This window comes from Aedes albopictus, chromosome 3, assembly GCF_035046485.1.
Source record: "Aedes albopictus strain Foshan chromosome 3, AalbF5, whole genome shotgun sequence".
NCBI lineage: Eukaryota > Metazoa > Arthropoda > Insecta > Diptera > Culicidae > Aedes > Aedes albopictus.
The window spans coordinates 271729153-271749443 of NC_085138.1; the positions used below are offsets into that span (position 1 = coordinate 271729153).

Below are 20291 nucleotides of genomic sequence, written 5' to 3' on the forward strand. Positions count from 1 at the left end.
TTTTTCTTTGACTTCCGCTGCTTTTGCCTTGCGTTAAACACTATGTCGGAAGTGGGGCGCTGTATAGAGCACCAGGTGTACAATACAGCGCCCCACTTCCGACATTGTGTTTAACGCAAGGCAAAAGCAGCGGAAGTCAAAGAAAAAATGTCGCTAATTCGGTTTTGAACTGGAAACATAATAACAAAAAGAAGGTAGCAAAATCGCGTAGATATCTTTAGAAGTACAAAGGTAAAGAATATTACCGAAGCGTGTCGGTAAAGGTTTTAGGTATGGTGGTAAAAATGCTTGCCGGGTTTGCCGCATTGTAACACCATTAATTACGATTGACACTATAGTATTCCCTAATCCAGCTTTTTACGCTGTGATGAGGGGTGATTCGTTTTTGACAGATCTTGCCGACAGCCCTTGCAGCATCACAGTAGCGGAAAATTTCAGTTCACTGCTCCTGAATTGTCAAAAGTTTTCACCTAGAGGTTACCATTGTTACCATAAAAATAAATAAAACATTTTCTATAATTTGAAACCTTGAATGCTTTTTGTCTTAAGGATCTGAATTGAAAGTACTATCTGTTGGATCTTGAGAAAATAAGAACTAAATATAGTTGGGTTCTCTCTCAAAGTTGCAGTGGCAACCCCGAATTTTGGTTGCATTGAGTTCCGTGATTACATACCCATATGAACATTGTTACCGTACGCAATGTGTTATTTTTACTACGATGTGGGACAGTAGGCTCAAACACTTTGAATCGGTGAGCGGCTGATGAACTAACACTCCAAACATACAGCGCAATTGATGGGTGGCTGAGCGACCGCTGCAATCTGGCGTGCGGATGCAGGAAAACGCAGCACCCACAACCCGACAAAATTTAGTGCTGGGAAGGGCGATCAGAAAGCGGACAGCTGGGAGCGACAGTAGGGAACCAACGACGAAATCACGAGCAAGGGTCTACCGAAGTGTGTTCTCGGACAAAGTGTCCAAGTAGTTTTTTTTTTAAGTATTCGACTTTGAGACCTTTAGAAGTTGTCCCATCGACGTGTAATCCGTTCACTTGCTCCAATAAGAACCTAAGTGTTCTGCGTCAATAAACAAGGCTCGACCTCTCCCACCTTGGAGTTTTTATTGACCAGGTCTCAAGGCAGATCCCAAACCGATCACGTGGCTCCTGTTAGGCCATCGGAGCGATACCCCGTATCTGCCGGTCATACTCGTAGATGTAAAGATCTCTGGGTGGTCATCCGAGCCAGCGACCATTGGCCTAGTGAGCCAATGGCTTTCGTCGACTCCCGTGGCCTTGTTCCCTCACCTCCTCGCCAGCACGCCCTATATCAATTGGGAGTCGTCGAACCACCTGGCCTTAGAGGTTAGGCCGGCGATCCGTGACGGAAACACTAAATTCCGTATGGGTTGTTCTAACAGCTGTGAAAACCCCTTGGGAAACCCAAATATACGGATTCTAAACTGGCAGACATATTGCGCAGAAAGAGCAAAAAAAATTGATGGTTTGTGCTGGCCAATATCCATTAAGAATAAAATGTGCTTGCAAACCGAATTTGATCATAGGCGATCCCCTTCGGAACTGGTACTGAGTAATATTCCGAATCACGTTCCGAATGCTATGCAGTTGGGTCGTTGGGTGCTGGTTTATCCAGCTTTTTACGCTTTGATGAGGGGTGATGCATTTTTGACGGATCTTGCCGACAGCCCTTGCAGCATCACAGCAGCCAAAATTTTCAGTTCACTGCTCCAGAAATGTCAAAAATTTTCACCTGATGTTACCATTATTGTTACCATCACAACCAATATAATCAAGTTTTGGCAGTGTGATAGTCACACCATAAATGCTTATTGTGTGCATTTTGTTCCCACCCTTAACAACTGGGTCCATAGTTGAGTGGTCAGCATGCGAGCCTGGTATTCACGAGGTTCTTGGTTCGAGACTTCTTGGTCGCTGTTTTTTTTTTAATTGTACATTTTTTTACTGTTGCCGAATAACATTTCTGAATTTTGACGCACCCGGTGGAAATAAAAAACATTACTCACAGTCCCCACTAATCCCAAGAAATTGTGAGGCTATGCACGCAGTACCTAGAGCCAGAATAGGTAGGGAACCTTTTACATATAGTGTCTCAACCGTGGATATTGCCGCCACAGCTTCGTCCGTCGGACCATCCGGTGACAACGGCGGGAAAACCACGGCCAGCCAAGAACAACCAACGAGGATCCCCGCCACAATAACGTTTGCCGAGTCAACACGGCGAAGGCTCTCGGTAGTCCCCCACGAGGGGCACCACCACAGCCCGCTCGTTAAGGTCGTCTGTCAAGTCTCTCTGAGCCATACAGCACCAGGAATTCGGCAGGGGCTTGACCAGTGGACGAGTTCCGGCGCACAATTTCTTTGAAGAATAAACTTTCTTGTGCAGATGAGCAATAGAATAGAATAATTTATGCGACGGATTCTGTTCACATCAGTAACGAATTGATGCTGCAAGGGCTGTCGGCAAGATCCGTCAAAAATGAATCACCCCTCATCAAAGCGTAAAAAGCTGGATAATGTTGTACTCATGACAAAGGTTTCCTCATGGACAATAATCACGAACCTGAAAAGAAAGAAATTTTAAATCATAATCAAGGTTCCTACTCAAACACTACTCAAACAGCTTTGAAAACATTCCGGGTGAAAATTTTTGACAAATCTGAAGCAGTGAACTGAAATTTTCAGCAACTGTGATGCTGCAAGGGCTGTAGGCAAGATCCGTCAAAAATGAATCACCCCTCACTACAGCGTAAAAAGCTGGATAGTTAAATATTAAGGCTTAGTTTATGATATTGCGTGTTTTGGGGTCAGGGGACCCGCATGCGGCGAGGTAGGCCTACTGCTCATCTTTTGCGAGTGTGTTAGTGTGACTGGCAATGCGACCAGAAGCCTGGTCGAATCCTGCTTGGAAATCGGTTTGTTTTGTCGATGGGGATGGCCCGCGAAATCGCAGTGTGTTGTTTGGGAAGGCCCGCTCGATGCATGTTAGGTAGGCGTAGTTTGTTCGAGTTTGACGCACCGACGAACCGACGTGACAGTGGTGTTTCGAAAGTGTCCCCCCTAAATTTAACGGTCGACCAGCAAAGCGAGCGAACCCTTCTGTCAAATCAGCTCAGACGCGAACCTTTTCCTATATGAATACACGGGGGTTTGGAGTCAAGCTATCAAAACAACGCGAACCGTTATAGAGGAGGCGGTACTGTTCGGCTATTTTTCATCATGGCGTCGGGGACAACAAATTTGAATTTATTTGTTCTAGCTGTCACGTCGGTTCGTCGGTGTTTGACGTGCCTGCACCCTCCCTGGTTGGGGTTGCTTTCTTGAAATTCATATGAAGCATGGGAAATCGTTTCTGTGTGAAAATCGTTTAGCGTGAATGACATCTTCTCGTCGTCGCCAGTGTGTGTGAGTGTGTATCGGTCAGGTGCCTGGCCTGTCGCTGTCACCCGCTCTGCGCCATATCTACCTGTCTTATTCGTGTCTACTTAGTTTAGACACCTCCATGGTTAATCTAGCCAAGACACGCACTTTTTTTTATGGTTTCCAACCGGGCTATATTTTTGACGTTTGGTTTCGCCTGTTTACACTCTCATCGAATTAGCAACCTTTAGCAACCAACCGCTATGAAAAAAGAAAAAAAAATGTTGTTCGTCGCAGTACGGTTTGTTTTTAGATTTGTTAGAATCAGTTTAATAGTTTAATACCTATCTCAGGTTTATTTTCAATAGCTGTGGTCAATAATCATCTCCAAAAGTAAGTGCTTCGCCCTCAAATTGTCGCTTCGATCCCTAATTTCGTGTTTTTTGTTTGCTCCAACAGTCAACAAGTTATCCAGCAGGAGCGGCTTCCACATCTGCAGTTCTACGGCTTGCCCGGAGCGGGTAAAACCAGTACGATTCTGGCGTGAGCCCAGCAGCTGTACAAACCGAAATCGTACAATCAGATGGTGCCGGAGCTGAATGTATCGGACGATCGTGTTATCAACATCGTCCGCAATCAGATCCTGAACTTTGCCAACGACGAGGACGATTTTCAGCGTTGGGTACAAGCTGATTATCCGGACGAAGTGGATGTCATGACCAACGACGTGCAGAACGCTCTGAGGCGAACCACCGAGAAGTACACGGAAGATGTGCGGTTATGTATTATCTGTAACACCCGAGCAAGAGCATTCCGGCGCTGCAGTCGTATTGCACTAGGTTCCGATTTGCGCCCCTGGCGCCGGATCAAATTCTGCCGCGGTTGGAGCACGTGAACGAAGCCGAAGGAATAAAGGTGCCAGAGGATGGGAAGATGGCGCTTATGACAGTGGCCGGAGGCGATATGCGGAAGGTGCCGGTATTTACGGGTATGTAAGGTGAATATATAACGAAGCCACACCTCGAATTTTCAAGAGCACAAATATGAGAAATCAAAAGACAGATTGCGCTGAAAAGTTGATCGTTTGGTGACCTGCTGGTGGTGACCAATCGATCAACTTTTAAGCGCAAACCAACCCTCGGTTCTTCAGATTTGTGCTTTTGAAAATTCGAAGTGTGGCTTTGTTATATATTCAACGTAAGTTGTAATCGGGAGATATGACTGCGGTAAACATATTTTTTTTTCTGATTGGCGTTACGTCCCGGTTGTGACGAAGCCTGCTTACTTCCTGGGTGTTCTATGAGCACTTCATAGTTATTTAATGAAAGCTTTCTATGCCAAAGACCATGTTGCATTCGTATATAGCACATGGTAGTAAATACTGTAAGCCTAAGCCCAAAGCAGACAATGAAATTTTCATCATAACAGTTACTCGATCAAGCAGAAATAGAACCTTCCTTAGTTATTAACTAAAAGCTTCCTCTGCTAATGACTATTTTGCATGCCTATATGTATCGTGTTGAAAGGATGTGTACGGGGGTGGTCAAGTGGGACTCCGTTACTTCCACGGTTTCTCGAATCGTACTTGAACTACAGAGAAAATGGCTAGCCGAACAACAGCTAGTAACTCTAGTAACAGAAGTAACTGTTGATTTGGCCCCCCTTCCCCATCCAGGAGCATGAGTTCAACGGGTAGTCTAAGTACTAGCCAGGACCCGAGTCTCCAGGGGAGAGTGAACAACTTAAGGCGGTAGCTGGTGGAACGCTTACTATTAGAGTGTACTCATGTACGTTAAATATTTTTCGTGAAGCTACTCACTTCTATGTATGATTGAGAATAATTTCTATACTTGTTAGAATAATACCCAGATGACTGGGAATTTCTGAGAATCTTTAGGGATTTTCAGGGATTATTTAAATATTTTTCATAAAGCTATTCACTTCTATGTATGGTTGAGAATATTTTCTATACTTGTTAGAATAATACCCAGATGACTGGGAATTTCTGAGAATCTTTAGGGATTTTCAGGGATTATTTAAATATTTTTCATAAAGCGATTCACTTCTATGTATGGTTGAGAATATTTTCTATACTTGTTAGAATAAAACCCAGATGACTGGGAATTTCTGAGAATCTTTAGGTTTAGGGATTATTTAAATATTTTTCATAAAGCTATTCACTTCTATGTATGGTTGAGAATATTTTCTATACTTGTTAGAATAATGCCCAGATGACTGGGAATTTCTGAGAATCTTTAGGGATTTTCAGGGATTATTTAAATATTTTTCATAAAGCGATTCACTTCTATGTATGGTTGAGAATATTTTCTATACTTGTTAGAATAATACCCAGATGACTGGGAATTTCTGAGAATCTTTAGGGATTTTCAGGGATTATTTAAATATTTTTCATAAAGCTATTCACTTCTATGTATGGTTGAGAATATTTTCTATACTTGTTAGAATAATGCCCAGATGACTGGGAATTTCTGAGAATCTTTAGGGATTTTCAGGGATTATTTAAATATTTTTCATAAAGCGATTCACTTCTATGTATGGTTGAGAATATTTTCTATACTTGTTAGAATAATACCCAGATGACTGGGAATTTCTGAGAATCTTTAGGGATTTTCAGGGATTATTTAAATATTTTTCATAAAGCTATTCACTTCTATGTATGGTTGAGAATATTTTCTATACTTGTTAGAATAATGCCCAGATGACTGGGAATTTCTGAGAATCTTTTGGGATTTTCAGGGATTATTTAAATATTTTTCATAAAGCGATTCACTTCTATGTATGGTTGAGAATATTTTCTATACTTGTTAGAATAATACCCAGATGACTGGGAATTTCTGAGAATCTTTAGGGATTTTCAGGGATTATTAAAATATTTTTCATAAAGCGATTCACTTCTATGTATGGTTGAGAATATTTTCTATACTTGTTAGAATAATACCCAGATGACTGGGAATTTCTGAGAATCTTTAGGGATTTTCAGGGATTATTTAAATATTTTTCATAAAGCTATTCACTTCTATGTATGGTTGAGAATATTTTCTATACTTGTTAGAATAATGCCCAGATGACTGGGAATTTCTGAGAATCTTTAGGGATTTTCAGGGATTATTTAAATATTTTTCATAAAGCTATTCACTTCTATGTATGGTTGAGAATATTTTCTATACTTGTTAGAATAATACCCAGATGACTGGGAATTTCTGAGAATCTTTAGGGATTTTCAGGGATTATTAAAATATTTTTCATAAAGCGATTCACTTCTATGTATGGTTGAGAATATTTTCTATACTTGTTAGAATAAAACCCAGATGACTGGGAATTTCTGAGAATCTTTAGGGATTTTCAGGGATTATTTAAATATTTTTCATAAAGCTATTCACTTCTATGTATGGTTGAGAATATTTTCTATACTTGTTAGAATAATGCCCAGATGACTGGTAATTTCTGAGAATCTTTAGGGATTTTCAGGGATTATTTAAATATTTTTCATAAAGCTATTCACTTCTATGTATGGTTGAGAATATTTTCTATACTTGTTAGAATAATACCCAGATGACTGGGAATTTCTGAGAATCTTTAGGGATTTTCAGGGATTATTAAAATATTTTTCATAAAGCGATTCACTTCTATGTATGGTTGAGAATATTTTCTATACTTGTTAGAATAATACCCAGATGACTGGGAATTTCTGAGAATCTTTAGGGATTTTCAGGGATTATTTAAATATTTTTCATAAAGCTATTCACTTCTATGTATGGTTGAGAATATTTTCTATACTTGTTAGAATAATGCCCAGATGACTGGGAATTTCTGAGAATCTTTAGGGATTTTCAGGGATTATTTAAATATTTTTCATAAAGCGATTCACTTCTATGTATGGTTGAGAATATTTTCTATACTTGTTAGAATAATGCCCAGATGACTGGGAATTTCTGAGAATCTTTAGGGATTTTCAGGGATTATTTAAATATTTTTCATAAAGCGATTCACTTCTATGTATGGTTGAGAATATTTTCTATACTTGTTAGAATAATACCCAGATGACTGGGAATTTCTGAGAATCTTTAGGGATTTTCAGGGATTATTAAAATATTTTTCATAAAGCGATTCACTTCTATGTATGGTTGAGAATATTTTCTATACTTGTTAGAATAATACCCAGATGACTGGGAATTTCTGAGAATCTTTAGGGATTTTCAGGGATTATTTAAATATTTTTCATAAAGCTATTCACTTCTATGTATGGTTGAGAATATTTTCTATACTTGTTAGAATAATACCCAGATGACTGGGAATTTCTGAGAATCTTTAGGGATTTTCAGGGATTATTTAAATATTTTTCATAAAGCTATTCACTTCTATGTATGGTTGAGAATATTTTCTATACTTGTTAGAATAATGCCCAGATGACTGGGAATTTCTGAGAATCTTTGGGGATTTTCAGGGATTATTAAAATATTTTTCATAAAGCGATTCACTTCTATGTATGGTTGAGAATATTTTCTATACTTGTTAGAAAAAACCCAGATGACTGGGAATTTCTGAGAATCTTTAGGGATTTTCAGGGATTATTTAAATATTTTTCATAAAGCGATTCACTTCTATGTATGGTTGAGAATATTTTCTATACTTGTTAGAATAATGCCCAGATGACTGGGAATTTCTGAGAATCTTTAGGGATTTTCAGGGATTATTTAAATATTTTTCATAAAGCGATTCACTTCTATGTATGGTTGAGAATATTTTCTATACTTGTTAGAATAATACCCAGATGACTGGGAATTTCTGAGAATCTTTAGGGATTTTCATGGATTATTTAAATATTTTTCATAAAGCTATTCACTTCTATGTATGGTTGAGAATATTTTCTATACTTGTTAGAATAATACCCAGATGACTGGGAATTTCTGAGAATCTTTAGGGATTTTCAGGGATTATTTAAATATTTTTCATAAAGCGATTCACTTCTATGTATGGTTGAGAATATTTTCTATACTTGTTAGAATAAAACCCAGATGACTGGGAATTTCTGCGAATCTTTAGGGATTTTCATGGATTATTTAAATATTTTTCATAAAGCGATTCACTTCTATGTATGGTTGAGAATATTTTCTATACTTGTTAGAATAATGCCCAGATGACTGGGAATTTCTGAGAATCTTTAGGGATTTTCAGGGATTATTTAAATATTTTTCATAAAGCGATTCACTTCTATGTATGGTTGAGAATATTTTCTATACTTGTTAGAATAATACCCAGATGACTGGGAATTTCTGAGAATCTTTAGGGATTTTCATGGATTATTTAAATATTTTTCATAAAGCTATTCACTTCTATGTATGGTTGAGAATATTTTCTATACTTGTTAGAATAATACCCAGATGACTGGGAATTTCTGAGAATCTTTAGGGATTTTCAGGGATTATTTAAATATTTTTCATAAAGCTTTTCACTTCTATGTATGGTTGAGAATATTTTCTATACTTGTTAGAATAATGCCCAGATGACTGGGAATTTCTGAGAATCTTTAGGGATTTTCAGGGATTATTTAAATATTTTTCATAAAGCGATTCACTTCTATGTATGGTTGAGAATATTTTCTATACTTGTTAGAATAATACCCAGATGACTGGGAATTTCTGAGAATCTTTAGGGATTTTCAGGGATTATTTAAATATTTTTCATAAAGCGATTCACTTCTATGTATGGATGAGAATATTTTCTATACTTGTTAGAAAAAACCCAGATGACTGGGAATTTCTGAGAATCTTTAGGGATTTTCAGGGATTATTTAAATATTTTTCATAAAGCGATTCACTTCTATGTATGGTTGAGAATATTTTCTATACTTGTTAGAATAAAACCCAGATGACTGGGAATTTCTGCGAATCTTTAGGGATTTTCATGGATTATTTAAATATTTTTCATAAAGCGATTCACTTCTATGTATGGTTGAGAATATTTTCTATACTTGTTAGAATAATGCCCAGATGACTGGGAATTTCTGAGAATCTTTAGGGATTTTCAGGGATTATTTAAATATTTTTCATAAAGCGATTCACTTCTATGTATGGTTGAGAATATTTTCTATACTTGTTAGAATAATACCCAGATGACTGGGAATTTCTGAGAATCTTTAGGGATTTTCATGGATTATTTAAATACTTTTCATAAAGCTATTCACTTCTATGTATGGTTGAGAATATTTTCTATACTTGTTAGAATAATACCCAGATGACTGGGAATTTCTGAGAATCTTTAGGGATTTTCAGGGATTATTTAAATATTTTTCATAAAGCGATTCACTTCTATGTATGGTTGAGAATATTTTCTATACTTGTTAGAAAAAACCCAGATGACTGGGAATTTCTGAGAATCTTTAGGGATTTTCATGGATTATTTAAATATTTTTCATAAAGCGATTCACTTCTATGTATGGTTGAGAATATTTTCTATACTTGTTAGAATAATACCCAGATGACTGGGAATTTCTGAGAATCTTTAGGGATTTTCAGGGATTATTTAAATATTTTTCATAAAGCTATTCACTTCTATGTATGGTTGAGAATATTTTCTATACTTGTTAGAAAAAAACCCAGATGACTGGGAATTTCTGAGAATCTTTAGGGATTTTCAGGGATTATTTAAATATTTTTCATAAAGCGATTCACTTCTATGTATGGTTGAGAATATTTTCTATACTTGTTAGAATAATGCCCAGATGACTGGGAATTTCTGAGAATCTTTAGGGATTTTCAGGGATTATTTAAATATTTTTCATAAAGCGATTCACTTCTATGTATGGTTGAGAATATTTTCTATACTTGTTAGAAAAAACCCAGATGACTGGGAATTTCTGAGAATCTTTAGGGATTTTCAGGGATTATTTAAATATTTTTCATAAAGCTATTCACTTCTATGTATGGTTGAGAATATTTTCTATACTTGTTAGAATAATACCCAGATGACTGGGAATTTCTGAGAATCTTTAGGGATTTTCAGGGATTATTTAAATATTTTTCATAAAGCGATTCACTTCTATGTATGGTTGAGAATATTTTCTATACTTGTTAGAATAAAACCCAGATGACTAGGAATTTCTGAGAATCTTTAGGGATTTTCAGGGATTATTTAAATATTTTTCATAAAGCTATTCACTTCTATGTATGGTTGAGAATATTTTCTATACTTGTTAGAATAATACCCAGATGACTGGGAATTTCTGAGAATCTTTAGGGATTTTCAGGGATTATTTAAATATTTTTCATAAAGCTATTCACTTCTATGTATGGTTGAGAATATTTTCTATACTTGTTAGAATAATACCCAGATGACTGGGAATTTCTGAGAATCTTTAGGGATTTTCAGGGATTATTTAAATATTTTTCATAAAGCGATTCACTTCTATGTATGGTTGAGAATATTTTCTATACTTGTTAGAAAAAACCCAGATGACTGGGAATTTCTGAGAATCTTTAGGGATTTTCAGGGATTATTTAAATATTTTTCATAAAGCTTTTCACTTCTATGTATGGTTGAGAATATTTTCTATACTTGTTAGAATAATGCCCAGATGACTGGGAATTTCTGAGAATCTTTAGGGATTTTCAGGGATTATTTAAATATTTTTCATAAAGCGATTCACTTCTATGTATGGTTGAGAATATTTTCTATACTTGTTAGAAAAAACCCAGATGACTGGGAATTTCTGAGAATCTTTAGGGATTTTCAGGGATTATTTAAATATTTTTCATAAAGCTTTTCACTTCTATGTATGGTTGAGAATATTTTCTATACTTGTTAGAATAATGCCCAGATGACTGGGAATTTCTGAGAATCTTTAGGGATTTTCAGGGATTATTTAAATATTTTTCATAAAGCGATTCACTTCTATGTATGGTTGAGAATATTTTCTATACTTGTTAGAAAAAACCCAGATGACTGGGAATTTCTGAGAATCTTTAGGGATTTTCAGGGATTATTTAAATATTTTTCATAAAGCTATTCACTTCTATGTATGGTTGAGAATATTTTCTATACTTGTTAGAATAAAACCCAGATGACTAGGAATTTCTGAGAATCTTTAGGGATTTTCAGGGATTATTTAAATATTTTTCATAAAGCTATTCACTTCTATGTATGGTTGAGAATATTTTCTATACTTGTTAGAATAATACCCAGATGACTGGGAATTTCTGAGAATCTTTAGGGATTTTCAGGGATTATTTAAATATTTTTCATAAAGCTATTCACTTCTATGTATGGTTGAGAATATTTTCTATACTTGTTAGAATAAAACCCAGATGACTGGGAATTTCTGAGAATCTTTAGGGATTTTCAGGGATTATTTAAATATTTTTCATAAAGCTATTCACTTCTATGTATGGTTGAGAATATTTTCTATACTTGTTAGAATAATACCCAGATGACTGGGAATTTCTGAGAATCTTTAGGGATTTTCAGGGATTATTTAAATATTTTTCATAAAGCTATTCACTTCTATGTATGGTTGAGAATATTTTCTATACTTGTTAGAAAAAACCCAGATGACTAGGAATTTCTGAGAATCTTTAGGGATTTTCAGGGATTATTTAAATATTTTTCATAAAGCTTTTCACTTCTATGTATGGTTGAGAATATTTTCTATACTTGTTAGAAAAAACCCAGATGACTGGGAATTTCTGAGAATCTTTAGGGATTTTCAGGGATTATTTAAATATTTTTCATAAAGCGATTCACTTCTATGTATGGTTGAGAATATTTTCTATACTTGTTAGAATAATGCCCAGATGACTGGGAATTTCTGAGAATCTTTAGGGATTTTCAGGGATTATTTAAATATTTTTCATAAAGCGATTCACTTCTATGTATGGTTGAGAATATTTTCTATACTTGTTAGAAAAAACCCAGATGACTGGGAATTTCTGAGAATCTTTAGGGATTTTCAGGGATTATTTAAATATTTTTCGTGAAGCTATTCACTTCTATGTATGATTGAAAATATTTTCTATACTTGTTAGAATAAAACCCAGATGACTGGGAATTTCTGAGAATCTTTAGGGATTTTCAGGGATTATTTAAATATTTTTCATGAAGCCATTCGCTTCTATGTATGATTGAGAATATTTTCTATACTTGTTAGAATAATGCCCAGATGACTGGGAATTTCTGAGAATCTTTGGGGATTTTCAGGGATTATTTAAATATTTTTCATAAAGCTATTCACTTCTATGTATGGTTGAGAATATTTTCTATACTTGTTAGAATAAAACCCAGATGACTGGGAATTTCTGAGAATCTTTAGGGATTTTCAGGGATTATTTAAATATTTTTCATAAAGCGATTCACTTCTATGTATGGTTGAGAATATTTTCTATACTTGTTAGAATAAACCCAGATGACTGGGAATTTCTGAGAATCTTTAGGGATTTTCAGGGATTATTTAAATATTTTTCATAAAGCTATTCACTTCTATGTATGGTTGAGAATATTTTCTATACTTGTTAGAAAAACCCAGATGACTGGGAATTTCTGAGAATCTTTAGGGATTTTCAGGGATTATTTAAATATTTTTCATAAAGCGATTCACTTCTATGTATGGTTGAGAATATTTTCTATACTTGTTAGAAAAAACCCAGATGACTGGGAATTTCTGAGAATCTTTAGGGATTTTCATGGATTATTTAAATATTTTTCATAAAGCGATTCACTTCTATGTATGGTTGAGAATATTTTCTATACTTGTTAGAATAATGCCCAGATGACTGGGAATTTCTGAGAATCTTTAGGGATTTTCAGGGATTATTTAAATATTTTTCATAAAGCGATTCACTTCTATGTATGGTTGAGAATATTTTCTATACTTGTTAGAATAATACCCAGATGACTGGGAATTTCTGAGAATCTTTAGGGATTTTCATGGATTATTTAAATACTTTTCATAAAGCTATTCACTTCTATGTATGGTTGAGAATATTTTCTATACTTGTTAGAATAATACCCAGATGACTGGGAATTTCTGAGAATCTTTAGGGATTTTCAGGGATTATTTAAATATTTTTCATAAAGCGATTCACTTCTATGTATGGTTGAGAATATTTTCTATACTTGTTAGAAAAAACCCAGATGACTGGGAATTTCTGAGAATCTTTAGGGATTTTCATGGATTATTTAAATATTTTTCATAAAGCGATTCACTTCTATGTATGGTTGAGAATATTTTCTATACTTGTTAGAATAATACCCAGATGACTGGGAATTTCTGAGAATCTTTAGGGATTTTCAGGGATTATTTAAATATTTTTCATAAAGCTATTCACTTCTATGTATGGTTGAGAATATTTTCTATACTTGTTAGAAAAAAACCCAGATGACTGGGAATTTCTGAGAATCTTTAGGGATTTTCAGGGATTATTTAAATATTTTTCATAAAGCGATTCACTTCTATGTATGGTTGAGAATATTTTCTATACTTGTTAGAATAATGCCCAGATGACTGGGAATTTCTGAGAATCTTTAGGGATTTTCAGGGATTATTTAAATATTTTTCATAAAGCGATTCACTTCTATGTATGGTTGAGAATATTTTCTATACTTGTTAGAAAAAACCCAGATGACTGGGAATTTCTGAGAATCTTTAGGGATTTTCAGGGATTATTTAAATATTTTTCATAAAGCTATTCACTTCTATGTATGGTTGAGAATATTTTCTATACTTGTTAGAATAATACCCAGATGACTGGGAATTTCTGAGAATCTTTAGGGATTTTCAGGGATTATTTAAATATTTTTCATAAAGCGATTCACTTCTATGTATGGTTGAGAATATTTTCTATACTTGTTAGAATAAAACCCAGATGACTAGGAATTTCTGAGAATCTTTAGGGATTTTCAGGGATTATTTAAATATTTTTCATAAAGCTATTCACTTCTATGTATGGTTGAGAATATTTTCTATACTTGTTAGAATAATACCCAGATGACTGGGAATTTCTGAGAATCTTTAGGGATTTTCAGGGATTATTTAAATATTTTTCATAAAGCTATTCACTTCTATGTATGGTTGAGAATATTTTCTATACTTGTTAGAATAATACCCAGATGACTGGGAATTTCTGAGAATCTTTAGGGATTTTCAGGGATTATTTAAATATTTTTCATAAAGCGATTCACTTCTATGTATGGTTGAGAATATTTTCTATACTTGTTAGAAAAAACCCAGATGACTGGGAATTTCTGAGAATCTTTAGGGATTTTCAGGGATTATTTAAATATTTTTCATAAAGCTTTTCACTTCTATGTATGGTTGAGAATATTTTCTATACTTGTTAGAATAATGCCCAGATGACTGGGAATTTCTGAGAATCTTTAGGGATTTTCAGGGATTATTTAAATATTTTTCATAAAGCGATTCACTTCTATGTATGGTTGAGAATATTTTCTATACTTGTTAGAAAAAACCCAGATGACTGGGAATTTCTGAGAATCTTTAGGGATTTTCAGGGATTATTTAAATATTTTTCATAAAGCTTTTCACTTCTATGTATGGTTGAGAATATTTTCTATACTTGTTAGAATAATGCCCAGATGACTGGGAATTTCTGAGAATCTTTAGGGATTTTCAGGGATTATTTAAATATTTTTCATAAAGCGATTCACTTCTATGTATGGTTGAGAATATTTTCTATACTTGTTAAAATAATACCCAGATGACTGGGAATTTCTGAGAATCTTTAGGGATTTTCAGGGATTATTTAAATATTTTTCATAAAGCGATTCACTTCTATGTATGGTTGAGAATATTTTCTATACTTGTTAGAAAAAACCCAGATGACTGGGAATTTCTGAGAATCTTTAGGGATTTTCAGGGATTATTTAAATATTTTTCATAAAGATTTTCACTTCTATGTATGGTTGAGAATATTTTCTATACTTGTTAGAATAATGCCCAGATGACTGGGAATTTCTGAGAATCTTTAGGGATTTTCAGGGATTATTTAAATATTTTTCATAAAGCGATTCACTTCTATGTATGGTTGAGAATATTTTCTATACTTGTTAGAAAAAACCCAGATGACTGGGAATTTCTGAGAATCTTTAGGGATTTTCAGGGATTATTTAAATATTTTTCATAAAGCGATTCACTTCTATGTATGGTTGAGAATATTTTCTATACTTGTTAGAAAAAACCCAGATGACTGGGAATTTCTGAGAATCTTTAGGGATTTTCAGGGATTATTTAAATATTTTTCATAAAGCGATTCACTTCTATGTATGGTTGAGAATATTTTCTATACTTGTTAGAAAAAACCCAGATGACTGGGAATTTCTGAGAATCTTTAGGGATTTTCAGGGATTATTTAAATATTTTTCATAAAGCTATTCACTTCTATGTATGGTTGAGAATATTTTCTATACTTGTTAGAATAAAACCCAGATGACTAGGAATTTCTGAGAATCTTTAGGGATTTTCAGGGATTATTTAAATATTTTTCATAAAGCTATTCACTTCTATGTATGGTTGAGAATATTTTCTATACTTGTTAGAATAATACCCAGATGACTGGGAATTTCTGAGAATCTTTAGGGATTTTCAGGGATTATTTAAATATTTTTCATAAAGCTATTCACTTCTATGTATGGTTGAGAATATTTTCTATACTTGTTAGAATAAAACCCAGATGACTGGGAATTTCTGAGAATCTTTAGGGATTTTCAGGGATTATTTAAATATTTTTCATAAAGCTATTCACTTCTATGTATGGTTGAGAATATTTTCTATACTTGTTAGAATAATACCCAGATGACTGGGAATTTCTGAGAATCTTTAGGGATTTTCAGGGATTATTTAAATATTTTTCATAAAGCTATTCACTTCTATGTATGGTTGAGAATATTTTCTATACTTGTTAGAAAAAACCCAGATGACTGGGAATTTCTGAGAATCTTTAGGGATTTTCAGGGATTATTTAAATATTTTTCATAAAGCTATTCACTTCTATGTATGGTTGAGAATATTTTCTATACTTGTTAGAATAAAACCCAGATGACTAGGAATTTCTGAGAATCTTTAGGGATTTTCAGGGATTATTTAAATATTTTTCATAAAGCTATTCACTTCTATGTATGGTTGAGAATATTTTCTATACTTGTTAGAATAATACCCAGATGACTGGGAATTTCTGAGAATCTTTAGGGATTTTCAGGGATTATTTAAATATTTTTCATAAAGCTATTCACTTCTATGTATGGTTGAGAATATTTTCTATACTTGTTAGAATAAAACCCAGATGACTGGGAATTTCTGAGAATCTTTAGGGATTTTCAGGGATTATTTAAATATTTTTCATAAAGCTATTCACTTCTATGTATGGTTGAGAATATTTTCTATACTTGTTAGAATAATACCCAGATGACTGGGAATTTCTGAGAATCTTTAGGGATTTTCAGGGATTATTTAAATATTTTTCATAAAGCTATTCACTTCTATGTATGGTTGAGAATATTTTCTATACTTGTTAGAATAATACCCAGATGACTGGGAATTTCTGAGAATCTTTAGGGATTTTCAGGGATTATTTAAATATTTTTCATAAAGCGATTCACTTCTATGTATGGTTGAGAATATTTTCTATACTTGTTAGAAAAAACCCAGATGACTGGGAATTTCTGAGAATCTTTAGGGATTTTCAGGGATTATTTAAATATTTTTCGTGAAGCTATTCACTTCTATGTATGATTGAAAATATTTTCTATACTTGTTAGAATAAAACCCAGATGACTGGGAATTTCTGAGAATCTTTAGGGATTTTCAGGGATTATTTAAATATTTTTCATGAAGCCATTCGCTTCTATGTATGATTGAGAATATTTTCTATACTTGTTAGAATAATGCCCAGATGACTGGGAATTTCTGAGAATCTTTGGGGATTTTCAGGGATTATTTAAATATTTTTCATAAAGCTATTCACTTCTATGTATGGTTGAGAATATTTTCTATACTTGTTAGAAAAAACCCAGATGACTGGGAATTTCTGAGAATCTTTAGGGATTTTCAGGGATTATTTAAATATTTTTCATAAAGCGATTCACTTCTATGTATGGTTGAGAATATTTTCTATACTTGTTAGAAAAAACCCAGATGACTGGGAATTTCTGAGAATCTTTAGGGATTTTCAGGGATTATTTAAATATTTTTCGTGAAGCTATTCACTTCTATGTATGATTGAAAATATTTTCTATACTTGTTAGAATAAAACCCAGATGACTGGGAATTTCTGAGAATCTTTAGGGATTTTCAGGGATTATTTAAATATTTTTCATAAAGCTATTCACTTCTATGTATGGTTGAGAATATTTTCTATACTTGTTAGAATAATACCCAGATGACTGGGAATTTCTGAGAATCTTTAGGGATTTTCAGGGATTATTTAAATATTTTTCATAAAGCTATTCAATTCACTTCTATGTATGGTTGAGAATATTTTCTATACTTGTTAGAATAATACCCAGATGACTGGGAATTTCTGAGAATCTTTAGGGATTTTCAGGGATTATTTAAATATTTTTCATAAAGCGATTCACTTCTATGTATGGTTGAGAATATTTTCTATACTTGTTAGAAAAAACCCAGATGACTGGGAATTTCTGAGAATCTTTAGGGATTTTCAGGGATTATTTAAATATTTTTCATAAAGCTATTCACTTCTATGTATGGTTGAGAATATTTTCTATACTTGTTAGAATAATGCCCAGATGACTGGGAATTTCTGAGAATCTTTAGGGATTTTCAGGGATTATTTAAATATTTTTCATAAAGCGATTCACTTCTATGTATGGTTGAGAATATTTTCTATACTTGTTAGAAAAAACCCAGATGACTGGGAATTTCTGAGAATCTTTAGGGATTTTCAGAGGGATTATTTAAATATTTTTCATAAAGCTATTCACTTCTATGTATGGTTGAGAATATTTTCTATACTTGTTAGAATAAAACCCAGATGACTAGGAATTTCTGAGAATCTTTAGGGATTTTCAGGGATTATTTAAATATTTTTCATAAAGCTATTCACTTCTATGTATGGTTGAGAATATTTTCTATACTTGTTAGAATAATACCCAGATGACTGGGAATTTCTGAGAATCTTTAGGGATTTTCAGGGATTATTTAAATATTTTTCATAAAGCTATTCACTTCTATGTATGGTTGAGAATATTTTCTATACTTGTTAGAATAATACCCAGATGACTGGGAATTTCTGAGAATCTTTAGGGATTTTCAGGGATTATTTAAATATTTTTCATAAAGCTATTCACTTCTATGTATGGTTGAGAATATTTTCTATACTTGTTAGAATAAAACCCAGATGACTAGGAATTTCTGAGAATCTTTAGGGATTTTCAGGGATTATTTTAATATTTTTCATAAAGCTATTCACTTCTATGTATGGTTGAGAATATTTTCTATACTTGTTAGAATAAAACCCAGATGACTAGGAATTTCTGAGAATCTTTAGGGATTTTCAGGGATTATTTAAATATTTTTCATAAAGCTATTCACTTCTATGTATGGTTGAGAATATTTTCTATACTTGTTAGAATAATACCCAGATGACTGGGAATTTCTGAGAATCTTTAGGGATTTTCAGGGTGTCAGCGGAGTTTGGGCGGAAAGAATTAAGAAGCGGTCGGTTTTGATAGCGGTTTTGTATTGCTTCAAACTAGAATGTAAATTCAATGGTGAGTATAATGATTTGTTCATATAATTATTAACTTACAATTCGGTAGGCTTTTATTCTCCCACGCCCTCTCGGCTTGGTTCTAACCTCTACCCGGGTTATAAACCTGGATCAAAATTCTTTGATATTATTTGATATTAACACTAATTAATGATTTCTTACTCTTTCTTTCTTTTCAGGTAACTACGGCGGATCAAGGACTTTATCGGACTGACTGCAGACACGACCAGGACTAAACGCTACGTGGATAAATCAAGCAATTAGCATCTAACTATCTCGCGGACAAACCTGACTAACCTTATTCGGGCACACCCGTGGTGTGAACAAATTTCACCAACGTTCGACGCACTATTTCAACGAATTCAATTTCTCTGGTGTAGTTATCACGCTTTTCCCGGACAGAACACTATTAAACGAACTCCTTCTAGCACTTAATCTTTAATTTAATTCACTTTACTGCCTGCTGTAACAGAGCCTAATTTTTCACTTCTGTCTGCTTCGATGTGACAAACTAAAAGAAAGTATGACCGGATGTAGCGTTAACAAGACGTCATCTCCCTGGTGACGTCTGTCACTCGCGATGAAGCGACGCTTTGACAGCTGTCGCACCCCCTTCAGAATTGTGGATAGGCCGGGTTGCCAGCTTGCCGACTCCTGCGCCGACAGTCTCCCCCCGGTGAAGTCCGGAGTCCTCCGGAGTCTCACTCTTGTCTCGGAGGTCAAGCAGCGCCAACCGTGACACTGGTCTCACCACACTTTTCTGCCCAATCTTCACGACAGCCTGTCGATGTCGGCCGTCTGGATTCGAGATAGTGCGGATGATTCGTCCTCGCTCCCATCCGCTCCGCTTTGCCGGCTCCGCTACCATTACCAGGTCTCCAACATCTAGGGTTCGGGTTTCATCGAACCACTTCGACTGCCGACGAATTACCGGCAGGTATTCCACCAACCAGCGTTTCCAGAAAGCGTCCAGCTGACGTTGGATCAGTTCCCAGGATCTCCCCAGGATTTCTCGACGGACCAGTTCGACGGACTGGCTACGGATTGTAGCCGAATCCCCATCGAAGCAAGATTTTACACCATTTGAGCTCAGCACCAAAAAATGGTTGGGTGTGAGCGCCTCTGCTTCTTCACT

General features: G+C 34.5%; 1 pseudogene; it reads left to right on the forward strand.

Moving 5' to 3' along the window:
• Positions 1-1270: 1270 nt before the first annotated feature.
• Positions 1271-19591, forward strand: LOC115260078 (replication factor C subunit 5-like; annotated as a pseudogene).
• The last annotated feature ends 700 nt before the right edge of the window (positions 19592-20291 follow it).